General features: G+C 32.2%; 1 pseudogene; it reads left to right on the forward strand.

The window, feature by feature from the left end:
• The first annotated feature begins 1,963 nt into the window (after positions 1-1,963).
• On the forward strand, positions 1,964-11,193 carry LOC132059612 (uncharacterized protein YKR070W-like; annotated as a pseudogene).
• Positions 11,194-13,238: the final 2,045 nt, after the last annotated feature.

Below are 13,238 nucleotides of genomic sequence, written 5' to 3' on the forward strand. Positions count from 1 at the left end.
TCTTTTTGTCTTTTCTTTTTATTTTTTATTATCTTTTTTATTTTATTTTATTTATTAAATACGAATTTTCTGATTATGACTCATGCTTTTGCCTCTACTATATTACTATATATAATAAGTGTTAATCTATTTTTTTTGTAGTCCTTAGTTAGATTGTTTGGTTACATTACAACTAAAGGTTCCTTTTTCCAAATTTACCCCTATATTTGTCTTTTTTTGTTTCATCTACTATAGGGTGTTTTAAAAATATCAATTTAAAAATATCAAGACATCTTTTTTTGTTAATACAAAACCCCTAAGACTTAACTTTTATAATGTGACATGTACTATAACTTTTTCATATGCCTTATTTTTTACTCCTACTTTATTTCTTTACTATTTAAGGTTCCTTTTAATTTTGGTAAATTTAAATTTTTTTAAAGTCCTCTTAAAATGCTTAAGAAATGTGAATTGTGATGATGTCAACTAAAAGAAACACGTTACTTTGCATAATTTGAATGAGAGAATACACCACATTCGTAGTTACCTTAATTAAAATATGTATTGCTCACAAAAATTGAAGTTTCTCTAATTAACAGCTCGTTGATTATTCAGTATGAAACTTTGAAAATATAACAGATATAATTGATTTACGTTTGGATTAGATATTGTTACCTAAACTTTTGTTTTATCTAATCATTTATTTACAATATTGAAATTAAATCTTTTCATTGGCATGTTTTGTTGGTTTGTATGTTGATTAGCTATATCTTTCTTGCTTAATAAAATTAACTCTTTTTTTTCCAAATATTTTTGGTGTATTATAATATTTTTTTAAAATTTAATGCACACGTACTTAATAATAGTTTCTATACTTGACAGACAATGTAAATTGTAGCTTATACACCATTCATCTTAAAAAAAATACAAGGTGTACTACGCAGCTAGTCAGTTCAATTTTTCGTATGAATTCACAGATATGTTTCTTAATATATATTTACACTTAAAAATTACATAAAAAGAAACTGTAATTTGAACTTGATGGAGTAGTTTAAATGTTGTTAACATCTTTGAAAATATGTAGTTAATGAAACAAACTTCAGTATTCCAAGCAATACTAGTGTCAAACAACTTGTGACAAAAGGGAGTAAACTTTTTATGTTTCTTGAGTATCTTTTTCCGTTGGTGGTTTAAGAAAATGTTAGGCAATGTTTGTTAACACAGGAAAACATGGTTAAATGAATCATGAATCATTAAATATTCATTTGTGTTTGAGAAAGTAATTAAGATATACATTTTGTAAAATAATATTCCACCTAAATTAACAAAAGAAAAAAAATGTCATTTTCTCATCACATAAACTTTTAGAAAGTAAAAGGAAAGTCTAATTTTATCGAGAAAAGTAATTAATTTTCTTCATCTTTGGGATACACTTTGTATAATTTAATTGAAATTAACATCTACAAATATTAGTAAAGTATAAAATTTTATTTATATTTATTTGAGTTTTATCTTTGTTTATAAGTAACCTCATTAAAATCTCAACAAAGAATAAGTATAGCATATCCAATTGATGTCTCTAGAACCAAACTATTTTTCGTCTTTTTGAAAGAAAACATTATAGTTCATACTGAATGTTGTTAAAAGATTAAGAGACTTTATTTTATAAATTTGTTTGAAGGTAAAAAAAAGAAAAAAAGAAAAAAAAAAGGGTCTAAAGTAAAACAAAAAAAGAAACTTTGTACAAGTTTTAAATATTTTTGTGCAATTTAAATATATGGGAAGTCTTTAGTTTTAAAGAGTTTGTAAAAAATATCGGACTAATCTTTTAATAACTTAATGTCACAAAGAATATGAAAATAAGAAAAAATTACAAATTTAACGTTTAATTTTAATTTAAGCCCGGGCCAAATGTCACTAGTATCACATAGATAGATAGATTTGACCCTTCATTATAGTACACATGTTGTACCCAAAAAAGGTTTCTTCGCCCTGTTTATTGTGAAGAGAGCTGTATGGTCCAGAAGTTGAAAAAAGAAACTCATCTTAGTTGCTTCCATACAAATGAGGTTTCCAACCAATCGGTCATGGTCACTCACTTGTCTTCGATCACTACCTGCTTCTTATACGCGCTCTTTCTCTCTGCTTCCACTACAGTTGTGTATATCATTACATTACACACACACATATGCTCCTTTTCTTATTACTATGTCGTAATTTGAATGGTTTTGATCAGGTGTTCATCATGTGGGATAGCGTTTGATATAGATGGGGTTATACTCCGTGGCCGAAATCCAATTGGAAATTCTCCCAATGCACTTCGTAGACTTTATGACGAGTCCGGTATAGTTTTGTTATGGATTACAGGTTGCATGCATGTTTCATCTCATGGATTAGTCCGTAGAGGCTCTAATTGCATCAAAATTTCATTCTCTGTGTTTAGCGAGTTTAATTGTTGCATTTTACCTCGGGGGTCTTTATGATAAAGCTGAGACATTTCTACATTGTATCGTATGTGCTAGTGGGATCAACATGTAGGAACCATTTCTACTTTATGAAATCCTTGGGATAAGGCATAGAAACACCCATAAACTATGGCGAAATCCTCAACTACACCTAAACTATGGGTGGTCCTATGACCCTCCTTGAACTTATTTTTTTCGTATACTTTGCCCCCTTCACTAATTGCCTAGTAAGGAAAATAAGTTTAAATGCAGCATCTGTAAACACGCGCTTATTTTAAACTAAAAAATGGATCTTTATGTCTTTTGCTTCATTTGATTCCTTTAAACCCAAGCAACCCGACATTCATCAAGTGATTCAGAAAAGAAAAAGAAAAAACTAAAAGAAGAGATGGAGATCGTAACAGTGAAAGAAAGAGGACAAAGGATTTGAGAGAGGATGAGGGTTCGTTCGTTTGGGTTTGAAAGAATCAAATGAGAAAAGACATTAAGACCCCTTTCTTTTAGTATAGGATAAGAACGTGTTTGCAGAGGCTAATACAAGATTTCAAGAGGATGGTTTCACCTTAGAAAAAAAAAAATTAAGAAAAAAGACACAAAAGTGCATTTAGTAGGGTTTGATCCCACAACCTAAAGGTATTAAATCCAACACTTAACCTGTGCTCCACTTAATCTAATTTGACCATGTGTTCCTTCAGTTAATAGTTAATATATTTTAAGAATTATATACATAATATATCGAGTTTTGTCGGATGACGATGTGTTCACGTGACCCAAATTTTGCACATAGATTCGCCCCTGCGTGTTTGGACATGCTGCGTTTTTACTTATTTTCTTTAACAGGTAATTAGGGAAGGGGGTAAATAATTCAAAAAAATTAGTTCAAGGGGGTAAATAATACAAAAAATAATAGTTTAAGTGTGTAGTAGGCAATTTCGCCATAGTTTAGGGGTGTTTCTATGCCTTATCCCTAAATCCTTTTGACTTCTTTATATGATATATTGTAGGCTTGTAAAATAGACTAGATTGAGGAAAAAGAGACATGTCTGTTGTAATGTTGATAAACAAACTTTTTTTTTATATACTGAATGATACAAGTTTTGTACTTTTATACTTGTCACTTAGTTAATGCTTTTTCCTTGATGCAGGCAATCTGAAGCTTCCCTTTTTGTTCTTGACAAATGGTTAGTTCTATCAATGAACTGACATGCTTTTAGCTTATCATTTGAGACATAAACCTGTTTTTCTTTTGATCAAATAAATCTGGTTGGTCATTCACAAAATTGATCCATGGCTAACATTCACATTCTTAACAATCCGTTATGTCTAAAATTTTCTAGGAATTCAGTGTTTATATTCAGTGGCTGAAGTATTTGCTAGGGCAGTGGTTTGCTCATCTACTAGATAGAATTTAGTTGTCACTGTCTCAATACTGACTGAAATTAGGAGGGCTCAACTAGAATCCACATTTGTGGATGTTTCGTATGTCCTCTTTCCAGATTTATGGCGATTGGTGAGGTCCAAAAAAATAGACAGGTGTTCAGAATGTTATCCTTGTTCCCCTAAATTGAATTTTTAGCATCTTGAGTAGATGATTTCCTGGATATCTGTACTGGAAAAACTTGTGGCTTCTGCCTGAGCTTTGACATGATAAAATTAAGCACTACGTACAAATGAGTTGATATGTATATACATTTTTTTCTCCTCTCTGTTTCACAATATTGACATTTATAGACGAATCATCGTTAGGTTCAATTCTAAGAAGTTACGTTCTGCTCTAAGACATGATAAACGGACAGCAAAGTTTTATGTTGATTTGTCCGTCTGTGATCTTTCTGCAGGAGGTGGTACCCCAGAGTCTAAAAAAGCATCTGAGTTAAGTGAACTCCTTGGAGTGAACATCTTACCTTCTCAGGTAATCTTCTGAGACCGAAGAAATAATAGTAGGCTTTTTGTTATGTGGCTTCGCTTTTCAGCTGGATGCACCATCCTTGTTCCCCTATTGCTTACATAGTACTAACTCTTACAGGATAGGGACTACCGAAAATAAGAAAAAACTGTTAGGAGAGGGAGAGAGATCTAAATTGTATGTTCGTGGGTGCAGGTCCTGCTGGGGCACTCACCTTTTAGGAATTTGCTAAAGAGGTATATGCGCTGCATAACATTATTGGGAGTAGGTCCTCTTGGATATAATTCTTCTTCTTCTGCTGCTTGCTTAATCTTTAACTTGTTGTTTCTGAAAGGAAAGGTGCCACAAGAGAGCACTTCTCAAGTTTCCATTTACATAAAAGGGGGTGCTAATGTATCAATCCATCAACAATCTTTTGTGTTAATAAAGATATTATTGTTGAAGACATTAAAAGTGTCTTCAAATTTCGGATCTGGTAATAACAACAGCAAAGTTTTCCTTGAATTATGCAGATAACTAGCAATAGAGTTTTATTTTGTTTGCCCTAGTCTCCTGTGTTGTTCTGCAGTTTAAGAGTCTTCATGAAACTGCTTCAGTCTTCCAAAATATACCATGCAAATCCTGGAAATTCAAATTCTTTCATTGGTTTTTTCATGCAAATCCTGGAAATTCAAATTCTTTCATTGGTTTTTTCTTTTACTAGATTTGAGAATGAGCTCATTGTTGTCACTGGAAAAGGTGAACCTGCTGAAGTGATGTCTGCATATGGTTTCAAGTAAGATTTAGCTTTTATATTAGCCTTCAAATTTTGCAAGTTCTCCTGGAAGAAGTGCTTTTACTTCTTTTGCTATCAAACTATGGCCAGAAAAGTTCTCTCCCTGGAAGAGTATGCATCATACTTTGATGACATTGACCCCGTAGCTCAGTTCAAAAGGTGGACAAGAACAGCAAAGCCCTTAAATTGGCCAAGAAATTCGTCAGAGTTGGTGGCACCACAAATAGATGTTTTGTCTGATAGAGTTAAAGCATTATTTGTTGCCAGTGATCCTGTTGATTGGGGGAGGGATATACAGGTAAATTTTCTTCCTTTTCTTGGTAAATGGACAAAGATGATGGTTTTAGTTTCTTCTTTGATCTTGAACTAATAGTTCCATTGTTATTTGTTTTTTTTTTAATCTAAGGGACTATGAAATTATAGGTGTATTTTTAGTAACTTAGCCCGAGATTGATGTTTCACAAATTATCAAATACACATCTTCACCTTGTGGAAGGGGGGAAGAAATGAGCTTTATATATAGCTAACATTTTGTCTCTGTTTGTTACGCTAAAGATCCTTCTTATCTTTAGGACTTCTTGATGCTTCGTATAGAAATTATTCATAGTTACAGGTTATGGAAAAAAATGGTCTTTGGATGTGTTCTCTTAGCCAAATAAGGAGGCATTTCAGTCCTACTTGTAGCTATTTTTTCAAACAATAATCTATTTTCAGCCAGTAGAAAATACCTGGACTATACCATCATATGTTTTTCTCAGTTGGTTAGTCTGGCACCAGCAATTTTAGCCATAAACAACAGCAACTACCACATCATCGAAGTCATTCCAAATGCTTTTACCTAAAAGACTGAGCTTTGAGCTGCATCATGTAGGCACAAGAACGAAGTTTAACAGAACGAAGTTTAACAGATTGGTTGAGGACAAATCTTTTGGATGGCTTGAATTGCTTGATATTGGGCCTTATTTATTTTGGAAATGCATATTTCTTCGCCTGTTTGTTTCATCATATTAAAACCTTTGAAGAACATCACTAGAGAGCAAAGTGTGAAGGGAAAACAGGAATTGACAGATCATCAGCCCTTTCCCTTTCTTTTCCATATGGGAACTAGGGTGTAAATGAAAAATCAAAAATATTTTAATTTCATTCTCTCTCTCCCCCCTCCCCTCCCCCGCCCCTAATGGTGTATCCCTGGCGCATACTTCAGCTGGTTTTCTCTAATTTACTTTCATGCATTCTGCTTCTTCTCACTAGCTGAATGATACAGGTTCTCTGTGATATTTTGACATCTGGAGGTCTTCCTGGAAAGGAGAGTGAGCATCAGCCATATTTATATTTTGCCGCCGATGATCTCGAATACCAGGTTGCTAATAAAGCTAATCCTAGATATACCTCACTCACTTTTGTTAGTACCCAGTACATCTGCAGAACTGCACAGCTTTTCAAGAAAAAAGTTATTCCTTAAAAATGATTCTGATCTTCTCAGAATTAATTGAATCATGGAATCAAATGAAAAAACATCAAAAAGAGCATGCTATTAATCATCAAGTACGACATAGGAGAATGGAGATAGTAGATGCTTTGTCTAAGCAGTTGCTATTTGCAAGTGTTGATTCTCTGCATGCATCTTCAATACTATGACATTATGGGTCAAGTCTGTCATATCTTCTTATTTTGCATATATAATTACTGGCATAGCTTCTGGTCTAACCTCTTATATGATGTTTGCTTATTGAGAATACTGATCAGGCGTCAACTTAGGCAGGCAGCATTTTCTTGCGAGCGTCTTGGTATGGGCGCATTCAGAATTGCCCTAGAAAGTGTCTTTAACAGGTAGTTCTATTTTCTTCCAACTTCTCACTTCTGCCTTTTGTTTGAGATATCTAATATATAGTAGCAGTATGGACAGACTAAAGATGTGCAAGAGATATTAAAATTTAAATCTCATGCTAAGAAATTCACAGAATTCACATGAAGCCTTTGGAGTATGCAACTTTTGGGAAGCCAAATCCATTTGTTTTCCAAAATGCTGGGGCCTTATTGAGAAATCTTCAGCTCTCTAGTCAAAGTGATGACTTCTCCGGCGATGGATACGCTGTACATGTTTTCAGAACTCTGTACATGATTGTGACAATCCTTTTGTTGACATAAAAGGTGCACGTCAGGTTAGTGGCTTGTTTACATGATTCCGTCACACCCTGATTGCTTCTGATAATCACTATCTTGAAGTTCATTGTCTATATGAATGTAACGAGCATGCTGTTCAATTTTAGGCAGGGCATCCTTGGTTTTCAATTTTGACAAGGACTGGTGTTTTCAAGGAAAGAGGAAATCATGCAGAATTTCCTGCTGATCTAGTAAGTTTGTCTATTCTGTACCGATGCATAAGTTCCCTTGCTCATTATCAACTAGTGAAGTAGCCCACGCTTCGCGCGGTACAACCACGACATTAATATATAGAGGATATAATTGATACTATTATAATTTACTCATGACAGAATAGATTAAATTTCTTATGTATATACATATATAGTAATTAATTTTATATTAAATAAAATTTATAGTATCTTTTAAAAATAGGTAAATGAAAAAGTACATATATATAAATTTATAGATATTTGTTTTTGAAAACTTTTTGACTTCAAATCTAGATCAAATTTTAACGTCTGTATGTTAATTTATTTTTAACACTTACTTTTATATTTTTCTCTATTTTTTATTCTAAATTAATGATAACAACAATAAAAGAAGAAGGAATGGAAAAAATAAAATAAAAACTGAATAAATATAATCTGAAATTCCCTGAGTTAAATCGTAAGAATCTCATCTACATATAGTCCTGTCAGTTTTCCTTTTATTTTTCTCTCTCTGGTTTTAATTTTCTTTCTTAATTCCCTACTTTGCTCATTTTCCACAAAAATGTCAAATTCGTTTATGCACAAGTGGAAGAGAGCAGTTTAAATTCAATAAGTAATTACAAGCTTCTTGTACAATAGTAGTTTAAAACAATTTTGAGAATACAAGTGTTTAATTGGATTAGTTTCTTAATTAAAATTGAAAAGTTTAACTTTATTTTTTATTTCAATCAGATATTTGTAGAAGATAAAATCATAAATTACCACTATTTATGAACCATAACTTAAACCTAAAATATGATTAAAACACGTCATCTATGATAGAATAACTAAATTATTTCAGCAAAATATACATACTATCAAATTAAAAGGTCTAATAATCAATAAAATAATTTTAGTTTTTCAAATGGTGACTGAGTTATTTGGAAAAAGGATAACTGCAAAAAGTTAAGGGATATACCATAATGAATGAAATAAACAGATTTTACAGCTTTCCATTTCTACAACTCCACCTTTGTCTTCTTCCATTATTTTCTTCGTTCGTCAATTAATTCTTGTCTTCGCATATATATAGAGAATAATTAAGAAAAGAAAAGATAGGAAACCGAATATCTTAGAGATAATCTTCCTCTTCAATGTTCCTTTTGATCACATAAAGACGAAAAAGAATACAATAAAGTATGGAATTGCATTTGTATTTTTTTGAGATTATAACATTATATCAAGGACCTCAAGAATTGCCTTGTCTCTTCCGTCTTTCAACAGTATTTTAATCCTGCTTGAATCATCGAAAAATTCAAGGAAGCTCCTTTAAGGTCTTCATCGTAAAAGCGGACAGAATAGAAAAAAAGATCTGGTACATTATATTTGTTTCGATAAAGCGTAAAAGAAACCGACGCATTGAATCATAGTTCCTAGACTTTTGCCAGAGCAGGAAAAGGAAAAAAAATACAACAATCTAAGATTCGCAATAGCACAAAAATTAAACTGAAAAATTTATGATAGAAAAAATCAAACTAATTATATTAGAAACAAAACAACAATGGAGGAACCAACAGAAAATAAATAATACTACCCCCTCAAATTGTTGGAAGAACAAAAGAACACAATGTTACCCTATCATATATAAGAATTTAGTTGGATGAACAAACTTAAAGTGCGTGAAAGATTGTTTGCAACCTTCTTATTTCCAACTTAAATAGTTGAAGAATTCCTATGCTCTATTGATTAAGAATTTAATTTAAAAAAAAAAGGTTACAAGTGACTTTATTAGAGAAATGTAAAGAAAACAAGCCGCTGGAGGTGGAGGAAAGGTGTAGTGAAAATAATTAAGAGGTGTAATTAAGCGAATTAAGAGAGTGGCTTTTGAATTATTTAATAGATAGCATATTGATTTTAAAGTGAGAGAAAATCCAAAAAAAAAAAAAAGTAAAAAAAAGATAAATGATATTCTAGGCCATTGAGAAGTGTCACCTCACCTTGTCTATCCCTATCTTTATATTATACTAGTTATGTGAGGCCCGTGCTAAGCCCGGGCCCAAACTCAAGATATAAAAGTAGATATTTTAACTAAAGAAATATAATTTGTATTAGTACAACTGTACAACAACAACCATATACCCATCAGTAGTCTACAAGTGCATAGTTATATGAAAGCAAAATTTTCATTCCACTCCTTTAATATTTTAACTTCCATTTTGATGAAATTATTTAATTCAAATCAAATTTGGAACCGTAATTTGACATTATAACTTATGTATCCTAATTTTAAAGTTATTTAGTTCTAAATAAATAATCTATACATAGTTAATGAACTTTTAAGACAAATACATAATTTAACTTGTGCGGCAGATGGAGAGTCGCTTCTCTCTTAATCAGGATTAGGGGTTCGAATATGGATATGGAAAAAAATCTTTGGAGGAAGCGCTCGAATAAAGCGCGATGCGCGAATTATCTAGATTAATTGGGCTCAAATGCGGATATCGAGCACCAATCAGAAAAAATCAAAGAACGTGAAAAATGAGGTAGGAGGTTCGATAGCTTAAAAGTAGACTTTAAAACAAAAACAAAAAAATTGACTTAAATAAATAAGATTAGGACCTAAAAGTAATTAATTAAAAAGTTTTTAAAAAATTTGAAAATTATTGTGAGGACTACAAAAGTCCTCATGCTCGATACTTTTTTGAAAAAGACTTTAAAAGCAAAAAACAAAAAAATTGACTTAAATAAATAAAATTAGGACATAAAAGTAATTAATGAAAAAGTTTTTAAAAATTTGGGAAATTATTGTGAGGACTACAAAAGTCCTCACATTCCCTCTTATATATAATAGTAATATAGATATAGGTTCCTGTGCTTCAGTTTTCAAAGTTCCCTTGCTTATTATCAATTCCTGTGCTTCAATTTTCAAAACTCCCGTACCCTTAAATAATTCAATCATTGCTGATGTAATTATTACCATGCTTGGTTTCATGAACGGGAGAGAATGGTAAAATTACTTCTGGTCTTTTGGTAAGACTGGAACAAGTAAAAGATATAGTTCCCCTGGACAATCGACTTCAGAGGAACCAAAAAATGGTATTTGAGTGTTCCATTTTCACTTGCCCTCTTTTACTTCCTTATCAACAGGTGGAACTAACCCTCACTTTTACTGCTTCTCCACCCACCATTCCTCATCAAACATCGCGTTTGTTTCCAACCTAGGGAGTAATTTACTTAACCTTCAAAGCTCTCCAGTGTCATTCTTTCAGTAGATGGAACTATTATTTCATATCATTTACACGCGTTTTCCTGTAAGCCCCTCCTCCTAATGTACTTCCCTTTAAAGAATTTACATTTCATCAGGAGGACAATTTTTTGTTTGAAGCTCTTGAGAGGTTTGAACGTCGATCGTCCTGACCTTCCAAAATGAACTTTTTAAAAATATTTTATGAATAAGCACCATCTCACTTTTATTTGCTGCTTCTGCAGGTGGTCGACACTGTCGAAGAGGCAGTAGATTTCATTTTGAAGAGGGAGTCCAGTGAGTAGCATTGAGAGTTTAATTTTCTGACTTACTGCCGTGTTGCCTTTGCACGTAGATATTTGTGATCTTCAAGTTGAAGTTTGTTAAAGTAACTCAAATAGTAATTTTGTTGTCAGGACTAACATTATCGTTAGCATGTTAGCGAACTTGAACTGCTATTTTGTTAATTACACCTTAGTTTCATTTCTTCATTCTTTAGTAATCCCCCTCTTCTCAACTCAGGACTGTCATATCATTCATTATTTTTATAGATAACAGAAATGATGTTTGTCCAAGAGCATGGCCTAGTCATTAATGATGTGGCAAAACCATGAGATACGATCCAAATCGAAGCAGAGGCAAAAAACACTAGGTTATTTCATGTAGATTTGCATGTTAATGAAATTAAATTTCGTTTGTTTTGAGAGATAAATTTGAGCAAGTTTTTCAATAATAAGGGTCTCATAGTTGAGAGAGAATTTGAGCCAGTCCACTAATGATAGAGGCATATTTAGGACCAAATTTAAATGGAGGGCCTGCATGTTTTATTTCTCATGGACTTTTTTTGCTTTTCCGTAAATAAATATTACAGACTGCAAAAGACTTTTAATAAAAATAAATTATAAAAATATTAATTCAATTGAGAATACTACAGAAAGTTTAGATAACTAAACAAACAAACAAAAAAATACAAGACAGAGTGCTGAAAAAAGAAGGAATTTCCATGAACAATTGGAGAGAGATCCACCCAAAAAAGATGCAAATACGTGTAGTAATAAAAAAGAAAGGAACCTTCAGACCTTTGATATTATCATTCTTCTCTCCACCCTTGCAGATTCTCACGCTACCTTCAATTTAAATAATGCATAATTACTTAATGTAGATTCATCATACATATTGATATGGCTCATTATTGTCGAGATAATGATCCAGTTTTCACATTTGTCTTGTAATGCATTCGATTAATAATAAACAAGAAAATCATGGTATCTACTTTTGAGTTTTAGCAAAGGCGTAGATATGCTTGGTGGGGACTATCCCAATCACAACTAATCATAAATTTAGTATGCTTTTTTTTTTTTTTTTTTTTTTTTTAATTCTTTTATCTTATTTATATTTCCGATTAAAGACCTTTTGCACAGGAAGTATTTATGTTGAATCACTCCATAAATAAAATCATTAGCTCACCTTACGTTTCAGAAACCAAATAAGGAATAACACGTATAGCACAAATCAAAACCATACTTTTTCCTTCATTCTCATACATGACCTACACTCTTTAACTTGCAAATCCAACTTCGAATTGAATTGTTGTTCAACACCAAATTATGATTTTCGTCGTACGGATCTTCACTATTCAACAATATTTGTTAGAGTATAATATACTAGATAATTCTGATCCCCAAGGCTTAAGTAGAAATTACCTGTCATTTTTATCTCCGTTGGGACTAAATAAACAACATTTGTTCTTCAGGTAAGAAAAATATTTATCAAAGCTCAATACATGCATTAAATAGATAAACATGCTACATATGATTATACATTAAGAGTGTGTTTGGTATGGAGAAAAATGTTTTCCTGAAAAATGCGTTTTGGAAAATAAGTGAGTTTCTACTTATTTTCTCATGTTCGGTCGGGTGGTGAAAAATAGCTTTTTACTTATTTTTCGTGTTTCTGGTTGTTAAGTAGCAAACATTCTTCGGGAGATACCCACCCAAGCCTGACCAACCCTACCCCACACCCACGACCCACCATCCACCACCCACCCATCCACCCAGCCCCCAACCAAATCCCACCCCTACCCAACCACCACCCTCGAACACACTTCATCTTCACCTATCCACCACCCACCCCACTCCAATTTAACCACACAAACTTCTCATTTTTTATAGGGGGTGGGTAGAGTGGGTGGGTGGTGTAGAAAACAAAAGAAAAAACTTTTCAAAACTTTTTTAACAAAAAAAAATTGATTTTTTTCGGAGGGGGTCACTACAACACAGTGTACCTATAGCTACGAAATTTAAGCTATGAATTTAAAAAGCATAGCTATTACCTAGTAATAGCCACAAAATTTGGAATTCTGTAGCTATTTATAAATTTGTAAAATTTCTTAATAAAAATCAAATTGCTAAAGCTAATTCCTTATTTTTGTTATAATTGTTAACAATCGTGGCAATAACAACCTAAATAGCTACAACTTTATTGCTACAATAAAATTTTGTCGATAATAAGTTTTTGCCACGTAATGAAAATTTGT

Source organism: Lycium ferocissimum, chromosome 6 (assembly GCF_029784015.1).
Source record: "Lycium ferocissimum isolate CSIRO_LF1 chromosome 6, AGI_CSIRO_Lferr_CH_V1, whole genome shotgun sequence".
In the NCBI taxonomy this organism is placed as follows: domain Eukaryota; kingdom Viridiplantae; phylum Streptophyta; class Magnoliopsida; order Solanales; family Solanaceae; genus Lycium; species Lycium ferocissimum.